This window comes from Marmota monax, unplaced genomic scaffold (assembly GCF_021218885.2).
Source record: "Marmota monax isolate L192 unplaced genomic scaffold, Marmota_monax_Labrador192_F-V1.1 WCK01_AAM20220418_F8-fsc00021, whole genome shotgun sequence".
In the NCBI taxonomy this organism is placed as follows: domain Eukaryota; kingdom Metazoa; phylum Chordata; class Mammalia; order Rodentia; family Sciuridae; genus Marmota; species Marmota monax.
In genome coordinates, this window is record NW_026695228.1 from 19,321,206 (window position 1) to 19,336,083 (window position 14,878).

The window sequence follows — 14,878 nt, forward strand, 5'->3', positions numbered from 1 at the left end:
GTACATTAACATACCATAACATTTCCAACAAAGAAGTTAAACACTTGCTTGTATCTGTTTCTGTGATTAATTAACTAGGCCAACTCCCTCAAATTATTACAAACTCAAAGAGTAGGGACCTTGACTTTCTTTTTTCCTACCACCCAGTGCCCGGTTCAGGAGACCCCTCAGTACATATAGGCTAAATTAATACATTCTGTGAAGAAAAAAATATGAGTGCTTTGAGGGTGTTTAAGAAGGGTATTTGAAAGCCAGGCATAGTGGAGCATGTCTGTAATTCCAGTAGCTAGGGAGGCACAGGCAGCAGGATTGCAAGTTCAAAGCCAGCCTCAGCAATTTAGCGAGGCCCTAAGCAATTTAGTGAGATGCTGTCTCAATATAGAAAATAAGAAGAGACTGGGGATGTGGTCCCATGGTTTAGTGCCCCTGGATTCAATTCCCAGTGCAAAAAAAAAAAAAAAAAGTATCTGAGGTAGCAGTAGAGCTCTTGTCTAGCCTGCATGAGGCTCTGGGTTAGATCCCCAGCTCTAAAGCAAAACAAAAACCAGAAAGTTAAGAAGGGCATCTGAGGGGCTGGGGTTGTGGCTCAGTGGTAGAGCACTTGCCTAGCATATGTGAGGCCCTGGGTTCGATCCTCAGCACCATATAAAAATAAATAAATAAAACAAAGGTATTAAAAAATAATAATAATAATAAAAGAAGGGCATCTGAGGCTTCACATGCAGCTCAGTGGTAGAGTACTTGCCTAGCATGCACAAGGACATGGGTTCCATTCCCAGGACTAAAAATAAAAGAAAGAAAGAAAAAGGAATATGATCTGGTCTGGCCCAGGAGGTCAGGAAATCCTTGAGGAATTTGGACTGAGAGACAAGGTCTTAAACAAAGGCCCTGAGGATGGAGGGAGTTCTATATCTGGTAGTCAACAGGTTGCGACAGGAAATTAGGGAGGCAGGCAAGAGCCCAGGCTGCTAGACCACATCTTGGAATTTCGACTTTATTCTAATAGGGGTGTGAAAAAAAATTGAAAGGTTTACATAGGCATTTAAAACTGATAACCTTTTTGGGCAGAGTGGAGAATGGATTAGAAAGCAGCAATTAGTGGGGGCAGAGTGGAGAATGGATTAGAAAGCAGCAATTGTAGAGAGGGGGAAAGGGATTGAAGGCAATTGTGGCAGTCATATTCTGAGATGGAATGGTGACTTGAACTGGGGAAGGGGTAATGCAGAGGGAGAAGAGTAGGCCTCTGTTTTCTACCTGTGGGTGGTATGTCTCAAACAGGGAGGGGCCTTAGTAGGGCCCCTGGCTCTTCCTTGGCAACCACAGAAGCGCGACTTTTTAATCTGTACTATGTATTATAGTGCCCTGTATGTTGTATTCTGTTTAAAGAAGGGATTGCCAGGGTGGGGAGTGTTGCTCAGTGGTACTGCATGTGCTTGGCATGTGTGAGGTCTTAGATACAAGGGCACCAAATAAAATAAAATAAAATAAAATAATGAAGAATTCTCTTTGCTACAAATAAAACCCCAAAACCTCAGTATTTTCCTCCATCAATTTATAAGTCTTGGGCTGGGGATGTGGCTCAAGCGGTAGCGCGCTTGCCTGGCATGCGTGCGGCCCGGGTTGGATCCTTAGCACCACATACAAAGATGTTGTGTCTGCCGAAAACTGAAAAATAAATATTGAAATTTAAAAAAAAAAAATTATAAGTCTTATTTTCTGAAGAGAAAGAAACATTCCTTTTTGATTCAACATTTTGCATGTGCTTTCATTCAGCTCTGCTGGTAGCAGGACTGAATTATGGGATGCAGTACAAGCCTCCCTGGAGACTACAGGGTTTAGTTTAATACTAAGAAGGAAGGTCAGACATAATAGACTTCTCTCCATAGGCCTGGTGTGGGGTCCTGCTTGGAATCTGTATACTCACAAAGCTTTCTCTGGATTACTATTATTTTTTTGTAGCAAAGATTGAGCCCAGGGGCGCTTAATCACTAAGCTACATCCCCAGCCCTTTTTATTTTTTATTTTGAGTCAGGGTCTCACTAAGTTGCTTAGGGCTTTGATAAATTGCTGAGGAGGCTGGTATTGAACTTGTGATCCTCCTGGCTCAGCCTCCGGAGCCACTAGGATTACAGAGGTATGCCACTGTACCTTGCTGTCTGTATTATTCTAAACACAGCCAGGTCTGTCGACAAAAAAACCGAACTATCTATCTTTTAAGGCCAGACATAAGAAAATTCTAATAAATAATTTGTACTTATGTTGAATTATACAAGGGAATGAGTTTTGTAGTTACCATTCTGCGTATAGACTAAATCCTGCTTCCTGGTTATGTCTGCCCTGCAGCGGCAAACTCTTCTAGCAGAAGCCCTCACCATTTTATATTGGAACTTCTGAACAATTTCACCCACTCTAAGTACTCCTTGTGGCCTCCTCCCTTATCTCATAGAAATCCTGAATTCGTGTCTCCTACTGGACTCTCCCTCCTGAACTCCAGCCCCTCTCCTGAGTCCACCTAGAATGGCCCACTGGCAACTCAACTCCACTTTCTCAAATTGAAATACTCATTTCAATTCATTCTACTCTTCCGAGTCCCTTTGGACAGACATAGCACTTTCATTTACTCATTTTCCCTCCTGTTGCTGGTTGCCAACTGAACTTTCAAGTCCTAACTCCCAGGTGATCTTTCCAAATGCAAATCTGATTTCCTAGTACTCTCTGCTCAAGAACCCTTTAAGTGCCCCCATGACTTAAAGCAGGGCTTCCACATGTTTTGGAATGACACAGGACACACAAAACCACACATAGGTGACTCTATGACCAATGTGATTCTGCAATCTGTACAATCAGAAAAATGAGAAATTATACCCCAATGATTCAAATGTATGAATTGCCAAGATCATTGTAATGTTGTGTGTAGCTAATAATAATAATAATAAAGCATTTTAAACACATTATTTACTCATACAACAATATATAAGCCGTGCTTGGTGGTGCATGCCAGGAATCCTAGCGATTTGAGAGGCTGAGGCAGGAGGATTGCCAAGTTCAAAGCCAGCCTCAGCAACCTAGTGAGACCCTGTCTCAAAATAAAAATATTAAAAGGGCTGGGGATGTGGCTTAGTGGTTAAGCACCCCTCGCTTTAATTCCTTGTACTAAAACAAAACAAAAGAAAAACAATCAAGCAAACAAATAATACCCTCTTTTGTACTTTATTATATATCACTTTAAAAACCAACCAATCAATCTCTGGTTATGATCCACTAAAACAAACATATGATGACTTACCACCTAATTTGAAAAGCAATGACTTTAAAAAAAAATTAAAGCAATGATTGACAGTCTGAAGCTCAAAACCTTTTTGGCCCCAACACCAGGTTCTTCACAGTAAGGTATCTTCCTCTCTGTCTTCATCCCTTTTTTTTGCTCACAAACTGTCCAGTACCTGCCAGGAGAAATCCCTCTAGAAACCACTAACCATTTAGCCCTCTCTGCTGTCACAGTTCACATGACATGTACCCCTTCCAAGTTTCAATATTTTTCCCTGTCGTATCTCTGTCATTCTGCTCTTACTCTTTTATGCAATTTAATACTTTACTCAATACCCACCTTATTGCATTCATTCATTCAATAAATATTTATTCAGTATCTACTGAGACAAAATCAGTGCTTGAAATATAAATGTCACAATTCCTACCCTTAGGGAGCTCTTCTCAGCTAAGCCTCAGGATCCTTATGATAAAGGAATCATCACCATGATAATGGCTGTCATTTGTGCAGAGACAAAAGAGATCTTTAGGAGGGGAAGAGAGTGTGGAGGAGTTTGGAGGAGACACTTCCCAAAGGAGATTTATTTTTATTATTCTTTTAAAAATATTTTTATTGTTTATTTATTTTCATATGGTGTGGAGGATTGAACCCAGTGCCTCACACGTCAGAGGCAAGCTCTCCATGACTGACCTACAACCCCAGCCCTATTTTTCTTCTTCTTCTTCTTATTTATTAGTATTATTATTACTTTTTGCAGTGGTTGGGAGTGAACTCTGGCTAGGCAAGCACTCTACCACTGAGCTACATCCCCAGCTCTTTAAAAATGCTTTTTTGGGGCAGGGTCTCCCCCAAGTTTCCCAGGCTGGCCTAGAATTTGTGATTCTCTTACCTCAGCTTTCTGGGTAGTGGGGATTATAGGCATGTGCCTGGCCCAAAGGGAATTGATTAAAGCTGCTGAAATTGGAAGTTGTGAGTCCCTGGAAAAGGGACCCTAGGTGGTAGGGAGAGATAAGTGCTCTATAAGGTGCCCCAGATGCAGCATGTGAGAAAGAATTCTGCAGTTAGTGAGAACTACCACTGATTTGCTCTAGAATGGGCCCCTGGGAGTGGTTGTGAGAGACCCAAGTGTGTGGCACAGTTCTTGAAGACCTTAGATCTTGCTGAAGGGTTTGGCCTTGTATTGTGGACCAAGGGTGTGGAGAGTGGTTGATAAGAGAATAAGATTTACTGCAGGGTTGGGAGGATTGAGGAACTAGGAGCTGGCTGTCCTCCTGATCTGGGAAATTCTGAATCAAGGTGGAGACCTCAGCCACAGAGAAAGGAACTGACCTTGAGAACCTTGAAAGAGTCTTTTGATAAGTGAGAGTTAAGATTGGCCTGGGTGGGGGGAAGAGAGGAATTTGGAAAATTTCTAGGCAGTGACTCAAGCACCTGAATAGAGAGTAATGTTTCTTTCTTTTTTTCCGGGACTGGGATTTGAACTCAGGGGCACTTTACCACTGAACTACAGCTCTTCCCTTCTAAATTTTAATTCGAGGCAGGGTCTTGAAAAGTTGTTTAGTGCCTCACTAAATTGTTAAGGCTAGTCTCAAACTTGTGATTCTTCTGCCTTAGCCTCCTAAATCACTGGGATTATAGGTATGTGTAACCACGCCTGCCTGAAGAGCTTAGTTTTGTGCCTGTGGATTGTCTGGGCTTGGCACTCAGTATAGTTTTGGGGTTAATTAGCATGAAGACTGAGTGTATGCAAAGACAACTTTAGGCACCTCAATCTAAGAGCACCAGCACTGAGGACTGCCTGTGTCAGTCATCCCAGCTATTCGGGAGGCTAAGGCAGGAGGGTCACAAGTTTGAGGCCAACCTGGACAATTTAATTAGACCCTTCCTTAATATAGAAAGGGCTGGGGGTGTACATGGTAGACACTTGCTTTACATGCACAAGGCCCTGAACTCAATCCCCAAAACCTCCCTCCAAAAGTCAAGTTCTGTTTTGTAATTCTTGGTGATACAAATTAAGGTTCTGGTTACACTGGGGGAGGGTGATTGCAAGGAGCAACAAGGGTAAATTTTGGAAACAGTTCTTTTTTTCGTTCTTTCTTTCTTTCTTTTTTTTGGTGATACTGGGGACTTAACAGTGGTAGTGCTCTACCACTGTGGTACATTCCCAGCCCTTTTCATTTTTTATTTTGAGACAGGGTCTTATTAAGTTTGCCCAGGCTAACCTTGAACTTGAGATCTTCTGTCTCTACCTCCCAAATTGCTGAAATGACATATATGTGCCACCATACCCAGCCTGTTTTTTTTTTTTTTTTTTAATTATAACAAACTTTGATTATTGAAACATACTATTCATATAGGACAGGGAACAAATCATGAATGTGCAGCTCAATGAATTTCCACAAGGTAAGCACACTCATGCAATCAACACCCAGATCAAGAAACAAAGTAACTTAGCTGATAGCATCCACCTATAATCCTAGCAACCTAGGAGACTGAGGCAGGAGGATTGCAAGTTTGAGGCTAGTCTGGGCAATTTAGTAACACCCTGTCTTCCCAGTCTCAAAAGAATAAAAAATAAAAAATAAACATGTCTAGAGGTTAAATGCAATGGTAAAGTGATTTCCTGGAATGTGTCAGGCCATAGGTCCAATCTTCAGCTCTGTACAAAAGCAAATAAAATAAAACAACAACAACAAAACAAAATTAAAAAAAACAACAAAAAAAAAAACAAATAACCCACCCCCCACACACAAAACAACAACAACAACAAAACAAAAAACAATGACAACAACAAAAAATCAGGTCTGGGGTTATAGTTTAGTGGTAGAAAAGGAGTTGAGCATGCCCTAGGCACTTGGGTTCCATTCCCAGAATAGCAAAATACCACAACAAAACCTTCTCTTGATGGCATTTTTCCCTCCAGTTATACTCTTCCCCTTCACAGTAAAAATCCTCAAAAAGTCGAGTGTGGTGGCTCACACCTCTAATCCCAGTGGCTCAGGAGTGTGAGGCAGGAGTATCATGAGTCCAAAGCCAGCCTCAGCAAAATCAAGGTGCTAAGTAACTCAGTGAGACTCTGTCTTTAAATAAAATACAAAATGGGGCTGGGTTTGTGGCCCAGTGGTCAAGTGGCCGTGAGTTCAATCCTGATACCAAAAAAAAAAAAAAAAATCCTCAAAAAATGTTTTCTCTAGGGCTAGGGATGTAGTTCATTGATAGAGTACATGCATGCTGGAAGAGACCTAGACTCTATACCCACAATATTGACTCTAATTTCTCTTATCCCATTTTATCTTTTTTTTTTTTTTTAAACCAGGGATTGAACTCAGGGGCACTGAACCACCAAGCCACATCCCCAGCCATATTTTGTAATTTTATTTAGAAACAGGGTCTCACTGAGTTGCTTAGCCATTACTGAGGCTGGCTTTGAACTCATAATCCTCCTGCCTCAGCTCCTGAGCTTCTGGGAGTACATCACATCCGGCTCCATTTTATTTTGAACCAACTCCAGTCAGACATCACCTTCCCTATTTCATAGGAAACACCTTTTGTCAAGTTCTTCTTCTTCTTTTTTTCTTTTTTTTTTAAAGAGAGAGGGAGAGAGAGAGAGAGAGAGAGAGAGAGAGAGAGAGAGAGAGAGAGAATTTTAATATTTATTTTTTAGTTTTCGGCGAACACAACATCTTTGTTTGTATGTGGTGCTGAGGATCGAACCCGGGCCGCACGCATGCCAGGCGAGCATGCTACCGCTTGAGCCACATCCCCAGCCCCTTCTTCTTCTTTTTTAATATCTTTTTTAGTTGTAGATGGATACAATATCTTTATTTTGTTTATTTATTTTTACGTGGTGCTGAGGATTGAATCCAGGGCCCTGCATGCGCGAGGCAAGCACTCCTCCACTGAGCCACAACTCTAGCCCTTTTGTCAAGTTCTCTAGGGACTTCACTGTGGCCAATTTGCAGTCCTTGTTGTTATCTACCCAGCAGTAGATAACTAGATACACTTGACCACTCCTAGAGACATTTACCTGATATGGCTTTCAGGCTACCACTCTCCAGATTTTCCTTCCTCTGTCTGGTTGCTGCTGGTGGTGGTGGTCATGGGGGTTTGAGGGATCACAGGGAAGGAATTCTTTGGTCTGGCAATGGTAGGAACCAGGCATGGGGGAAGAGAACAGCCTCAGGCCTCATGGATAATCTGGGAGCCCCCTGGAGCATCATGGCCTCTTGTTCCCAGAGCAGGCTAGAGCTTGGCTCATGGAGACTTGGAGAAATGTTTGTGGAGTGAATGAAGACCAAGCGTTTGAATGTTATCCTGAAGGCAGTGGATTTAGAAAGGGCCTCTGAGCCAGGGGCAGTGGCAAATGCCTGTAATCCCAGTGGCTTGGGAAGCTGAGGCAGGAGCATCTGAAATTCAAAGCCAGGTTCAGCAATTTTGCAAGGCCCTAAGCAACTTGGCAAGTTGTGGCTCAGGCTGGGGTTGTGGCTTAGTGGTAGAGTGCTTGCCTAGCATGTGTGAGGTACTGGGTTCGATTCTCAACACCACATATAAACAAATAAATGAATAAGGATCCATCAAAAACTAATAAAAATTTAAAAAAAAAGATTCTGTCTCAAAATAAAAAAATAAAAAGAGCTGGAGATGTGGCTTAGTGGTTAAGGGTCCCTGGATTCCATCCTCATACCAAAACATGAAAAAAAAAATTCCACTCAATTGCCTTTGTAATATGAAAATGTATTAGTACAAACTAATAAAATATCTGCTACATAAAAAAAGAAAGGGCCTCTGAGCAGCCATCATTCCTTCTCCCTCTTCCCCATGGAAGATGGACTGACATGGTGTTGGGATGGTGAGGCAGGTTTTTCCCTTCTGAGGAGGTTGAGGACATTTTGTCCTGCTCTTCCCCCAGAGGACCCAAGCAGACCACCAGAGGGCACTGTTTTCTCGGGAGAATATTTGGAAAAAAATATTCTGCGTTGACAGAAAAGGCAGCTGTCATTAGGACAAAGGCTGAAAGCTAAGCACTGTATGAGAAAAAAATGCACTCCAATTTCTGGGGATCTGTTTCCAGAAAATTTTGCAGGGTTCAAAATGTTCAGGGTCAGGAGCCCCACACCTATGTTGTTGGTTTTTGCTGGCCATTTATCTTCTATGGCAGCCTCTTGACAACTGTTAGTCTCAGCTGGAAATGGAGGAATGGTTGCTGGTCAGCCCTTCAGAGGCCTTCACAGGACAGAACAAAGCATGTGATATAAATGCTTTTCAGAAGTTTCAAATAAAGGCTTGGGGTTGTGGCTCAGTGATAGAGCGCTTGCATACCACGTTAGAGACCCTGGGTTCGATCCTCAGCGCCACATAAAAATAAATAAGTGAAATAAAGGTATTTAAAAAAAAAAGGAAGAAGTTTCAAATAAAGTATGTTAGAGAAATGTGAGAGGTTGCTGACCCTCACGGTCCCCCAGTCTACCATATACAATTAACAATATGAAGGGTGTGACATCACATTCCTGTAACCTATTGCAAGTGGGTGTCCAGCACTGGAAACTTTGGGAAGTGATTCCCCAACAAGTAGAGGTAATGAAGTCTGACCCAGGTCAGAGGCCATGGGCAGTGAATGGAGGACACTGGGCATTAGGGAGGTTCTGGAATAGGGGGAGGACTTCATCTCAAAGGGCTTAGTTTTCTTGTAATTTCTTGGGGTCCTCCCCCTGGAAGTCAGAGGTGCAGGGTAGCAGCTGAGCCCTCCTTACAGCTTATACTTGGGTATCCTGCCCCACCCCCTCCAGCCCACAGATGTGCTCAGAGGAAGAAACACTGTGTTAGGGCCTGTAGTGTCATCGCCCTGTCCCTGCCTTTCTCAATCCATGGGCCTCTGGTGTGTGACATTGTTCCTGAGGCTCCCTCTTGTTCTGGCTGAGGTAAAGCCTCTTGCTCCATCTGCCCACAGCTGGTTGGCAAATGCCTACATTTGGCAAGTGCTGTGCGGGTATGGTCTAGGAGGATGGCAGGGTGAGGGTTGGGACCCTGGTTTCCACCCCCTCACTCCCCAAATTCCTTTGTAACCCTAAGCAATGTCTGCCCCAAAGGGAACTGGGGGCAATGTCTGCCCCAGATGGAACTGGGGCTGGGCCCATTCCAATCCAAGGTTCAGACTCCAAGGCACGCCCCAGGCCTTCTGGGATGTTTGTATGGGTCTAGAAAGTGGATTTGAGGAAATCAAGATTAATTAGAGTGAAAGTTTCCTTTTCTGTATCACTACTTAGAGTCTTTTAAAAATTGTATATTGTGTGGGTGTGGGGTGGGGTGCTGGTGGTGGCACTAGCTTGTAATCCTATTTACTTTGAGAGGTTGAGGCATGGGATCACAAATTCAAGATCAGCCTGAGCAATTTAGCAAGACACTGTCTCAAAATGAAAAATAAAAACGGCTAGGGATATAGCCCAGTGGCAGAACACCCCTGGGTTCAATCCCTAGTACCTGAAACAAACAAGTTGTGAATTGTGAGGCTCCAAGGAACAGCATGGAGGTTTCCTATACTTCCTTGAGTGAAAAACCCTTTTCACAGACAATCTTTTTTTTTAAATTTTTTTTTTTTGTACTAGGTTCTGGCTAAATTGCTGAGGATCTCACTATCTTGCTGAGTCTGGCCTTGAACTTGAGATCCTTTTGTTTCAGCCTCCTGAGTTACAGTTGTGCACCACCACACTCAGCTTCACAGGTTTTTTTTTTTTTTTGATACCAGAGATTGAACTCTTGGGCACTCAGCCCCTGAGCCACATCCCAGCCCTATTTTGTAATTGATTTAGAGACAGAGTCTCACTGAGTTTCTTAGCACCTCGATTTTGCTGAGACTTGCTTTGGACTCACGATCCTCCTGTCTCAGCCTCTCAAGTCACTGGGAGTACAGACGTGCACCACTGTGCCGAGCTGCTTCACAGGGTCTTGTCTGACCATTATTCCATAGAACACTGAGAAGTACCCACTTATTCCAACATAGCCCATGTTCACTTTATAGAGGAGGAAAGGGGACAGACAGTCTTGTTTCCAGCCTCAGTCTAGTTTGGTGGTGGTCTGAGTGCAGCCTGATCTCCCTTTCTTCTGTGCGCTTAGAACCTCCACCAGGGGGCAGAGGGGATGTTGCAGGGCAACCTGGGGGATCTCAGACATTTGAGGAGAACTACATTGGGTTTAGATCTGAGTAGGGGCTAGTGTGACCACCTTCTTGGCCTGAGGCCCCTCTAGGGCAACCTTGGCCACTTTAAGTCTGGAGCCCAGCTTTCACCAGGAAGACAGTGTCCTCTTATGGGTCCTCTCAGCAGTTACTCTCAAGGGTCAGTCTGGGCAGAGACCTCAGTGAAGCTTTGATTTACTATCTTCCAGTAAATCCATCTGACTGGTTGCTTTATAGTTATTTCAGTAAATAAATTTGATGAGCTTCTCTGTTTTGTTCTCCCCACCAAGGATTGAACCCAGGGTGCTACCACTGAACTATATACCCACCCTTTCTTTATTTCTTTATTCTTTTTTTTTTTTTGAAAGGAAAAAAGGAGCAGTAACAACTTTTATTTTCTCTGTTTAAATTCAAACAGAAAACAAACATCAATTTTGTTATACACTAACATCTTCAAAGTACATCATTTGTACAAGAGAAGGACTAAGAACAAAAATGTGTTTACCGAGATCCAGAACAGGTGAATGAAGTCCACCTCCTCACACTGCTTTCTGATGGTATTCAGGAGGGGTGACTTCATAATCCCTGGCACTAAACAAAGTTGCAGAATTCTTTGCCAGGTACTTGAGGAAATCATGAAAATAATTCAATAATAAAGCAGGGCTCTTCTCATCCAGAGGTGTATAGGCCAACATCGCTCCAATTCGTACAAATAATCTCAGTAGATGTGGCGCTCCATACACCTGGGACATGGGTGCATCAGAATGATCTACAAGGATTTCAGCATCTCAAATTTGTAGAGCAGTTGAGTGCCCAGCATTACATTGAAGTATTCTTTTATTCCTGCCACAACTCCATTAACAGCATACTCCTTATTATCTGTGTTTCCTGGAGATTTCTTGTAATTTGCATAATCCTCAAGAATAGAATCGACATTCTTCTTCCCAGGAAGATAAAAGAGCTGTTTTTGTCTGGTAATTAAGTCCCAGTCATCAACAAGCCATGGTTTTAGCTCTTCAGGAATCTTTACTTTAACTTCAACTCTGTTCATAAATGTATCTTCATTTTCAACAGTAGGAGCTACCTGGGCCCTTTTCTTTCGAGTAGGCTGAGATGTCTCACTGGTACTGCCACCATCTCCATTTCCAGGTGTTTTCTGTTTGTTCTTTTTGGTTTTCACTTCAACATTTTTCTGTTGCAGACCAGATATCTTCTTTCCTGGAGCAGCCCCTCTCATCTTCCCCTCTGCATACTGCTCCTGATTGGCTTTTTGGAGTTCTCGCTGTTTCTGCAGATTGGTGTCCACATACTTGAGCACTCTGCTCTCTGGAACCCATTCATCCCAATTTTTATTCCAACCACTGTAATGTATAAAGTATTTCACTTGTTTGTCCTTTATGGCAACCTTAATACACTTTGCTTCATAAAGGAGAGGCCCATGAAAGCACAGCACTGGCTCACCCTCCTGGAATTTCAGCTTCGGGTCCTGCTTGGGCGCCACTTATAAGTGATTCTCTGCCTCCTCCTTCTCCCACCACCCCCGATTACCGGCCCCTACTCTCTACCCAACCCAACTTCGCTTCAGAAGCACCATCAGGCACAGCCAGCTCTACATCTTGGGCCCGATTTATTTATTTCTTTTATTCCAAGACAGAGTTTTGCTGATCTCAAACTTGAGATCCTCCTGCCTTAATCTGCCGAGTTGCTGGGATTATAGTGACTGAATTTATTCCACCATGCCTGGATTTATGAGCTTTTCTGATTATATCTGAGCCTCTTTCTGGCTTGGTTATCTGGGCTAGGAGCAGATAGATGCTCTGAGTTAGGACTGAGTGGCTGCTCTGAGCAGAGTACTGGGCTAGGTTCCATCAGGAGGTACTAGGTGTAATGGTGATTCAGATTAACCTGGAGTTGATAAACTGAGGTCAGTGCATGTGCTTTCTTGACCTCTAGGCCCCTAGAGAATAGACAGCTATTTGAAGATTTACCTTCTTTACTCAGACCAGTTCCTAGAAGTAGTTCAGTTTCTGGGGCCTGAGGCTTCCAGGGTCCTGCCCCATCTCCAAACAGTAATAGGCATTTCCTTTTGGTGAATTAAGACCAAGAGGGATATTGGACCATGGTAGCCCAGGCCTGTGAATTGGACCATGGAAGCTCTTTACACATGCTGCAGGCAGCTCTTGGGTGCAGGTCTAGAGACATGGCAGCCAGCAGGCTGTTTGGCCCTCTGACTCTGGGGCTGCCTTGCTGGGATGCTCAGAGCAACCTGGCCTCAGCTGTGATGGAATTCTTTTCCTGGACCTTTTCAGCTTCAGTGAGATCCTTTATGAGTAAAGTCTATGATTGGGTGGGTGAGTTAGACTGCGTGGGGGTAGTGAGCAGAACCAGAGTGGGAAGGGGTATGAGGCAAGAAGATGGAGCCAGTCCAAGTGAGGAGAAAACCACAGGAGGGGTGGGTATCTTGGAGCCTCTGTCCTGCTAGCTCCTGGTTGTGCCAAGGACACCAGGCGGGAATCTGAGATGCTCAGGAATGTCTAGCACTTGTCCAATTTGCAGATTCTAAGGCTCTTGCTTCCTAATATCTTGGTAGGGGCTGACATTGCCTGGGGGAGACCCAAGCAGGCCCATGGATCCAAGGTTCTCCATCTGTCCTCACATGTTGGAGGGGAGGCCAGGAACAATATCTGAGGTGAGGCCTTTCTCCTAACTCTTATACCAGGACAGGGACCTGAATTTGTACCAGACCTAAACTTATCCTCCTAGAGACAGTAAGTCCCAAAGAGGAACTGTTGTGATCTCTGGAGGCCTGTGGCTTGCAGGAGAACCTGGTAAGTGGAGACCTCATCAGAGAGTGACCTCTTCCAAGGGCTCATCCTAGAGCCTCCTTCCCAGGCCTGTGGTCTCTACTCTCTCCTCCCTCCCCTGCCCCTCGTGATGAGTCAGGCAGCTGGGCACCTCCCTCTTCTTACTCAGGGTCTCATCACAGGGTCAGGGTATCTGAAAGGTGAAGAGCCAGCCTGGGCCAGCAAGGTACCTTTTTAATTTTTTTTAAAGATGGACACAATATCTTTATTTATTTTATTTATTTTTATGTGTTGCTGAGGATCAAATCCAGTGGCTCACATGTGCGAGGCAAGCGCTCTACCACCGAGCTACAACCCCAGCCCCTCATCAAGGGACCTTTAAGGCTGGAAGCTGACAGTGTTTGTCCAGGACACAAGAGGACTTTAATCAGACTGGGGAAATCACAGATAAGCCAGGACTAGGAAAAAGGAGTGTACATGGTGCTCCTCCCAACTGATGGTTTCCTGCTGGGTGGGGATAGGGTGTTGGGAGGGAGGAAAGGAAGCATCGATTTTTTTTTTTCCTGAAGAAGTAAAGTTTAATCAAAAAGTCATATACACAAAACAACTTCTGATTCGCTTCAAACTCTCCCACCGGGTTTTTCATGGACAAGTCAGTTTCCCATTGAGTTTGGACTAGCTACAGATGCACCAACAGTGGGCAGAAAGCTAGTTCCTCCTTATTAGGTAAACAGTAGGAACATCTACTCAGGTTTGAACAAGGTCCACGACCTGAGTGACCAAGCAGCAGGTGGCATCCCTTGAGCTTCAGAAGGCCAGTTTCTTCATCAGCAGATAAACTCTGGAATCCACTTCAAATCCTTGCAGGTTGTTGGCATCACCCTGCAGCCTCATGAATGAAGCCCCATAGAATACATAAGCAGAGAGGTGTGTTGCCTCTTCCATAGACGTTTCATCCCCTCAATCCTGCACACGTTCCCCTACATTACATACTCAAACTGGTCAGCCCTGAAAGGCCTAGGGTACCATCTTCATACAAGGTATTAGCTATGACCAATTGGAACTTGTCAAGCAAGTCTACAGGGTAAATATGAATGTTTATATCTAAAATGAGGTCCATCTTGAAAGATTCACTCTCACAATGCAATAGAGATACTCCATAAAACTCTTTACCCTCTGGATCAATGTCTTTCACATCCAAAACATCCTCAGAAAGGATGCCAGCCATCGTGAGGGGGCCATGGTAGCAGCAGAAGCGCAGAGCAAGCAGCCATGTCTTGAGGGATTCACGCACTCCCTCCTGCTGAGAGGAGACAGGGAAAAAGTGCAGGCTGAGGAGCGGCAACATCAGAGCCTAATGATGCATGCGCACCGACTTGCAGCAACGAGGAGGCATTAATTTTATCTGTTTCTTTTAATTTTTTTTTTCAGTACTGGGGATTGAACCTAGGGCCTCATGCATGTGAGGCAAGCACTCTACCGCAGAGCTCCTGTATCTCCAGTCCATTACCCAGTTTTTTTTTTGTTGTTGTTCTTTTTTTTTTTTTGGGGGGGGGGGTGTTTGTTTTGTTTTGTTTTTATGCCAGGGATTGAACTCAAGGGCATTTAACAACTGAGTCACATCCCCAGCACTTT

At 43.9% G+C, this 14,878-nt stretch overlaps 2 pseudogenes; both read right to left on the reverse strand.

Moving 5' to 3' along the window:
• Nucleotides 1-10,961: 10,961 nt before the first annotated feature.
• Nucleotides 10,962-11,908, reverse strand: LOC124088019 (mortality factor 4-like protein 1; annotated as a pseudogene).
• A 2,142-nt stretch (nt 11,909-14,050) lies between these two features.
• LOC124087586 (DNA-directed RNA polymerases I, II, and III subunit RPABC3-like) lies at nt 14,051-14,471 on the reverse strand (annotated as a pseudogene).
• Nucleotides 14,472-14,878: the final 407 nt, after the last annotated feature.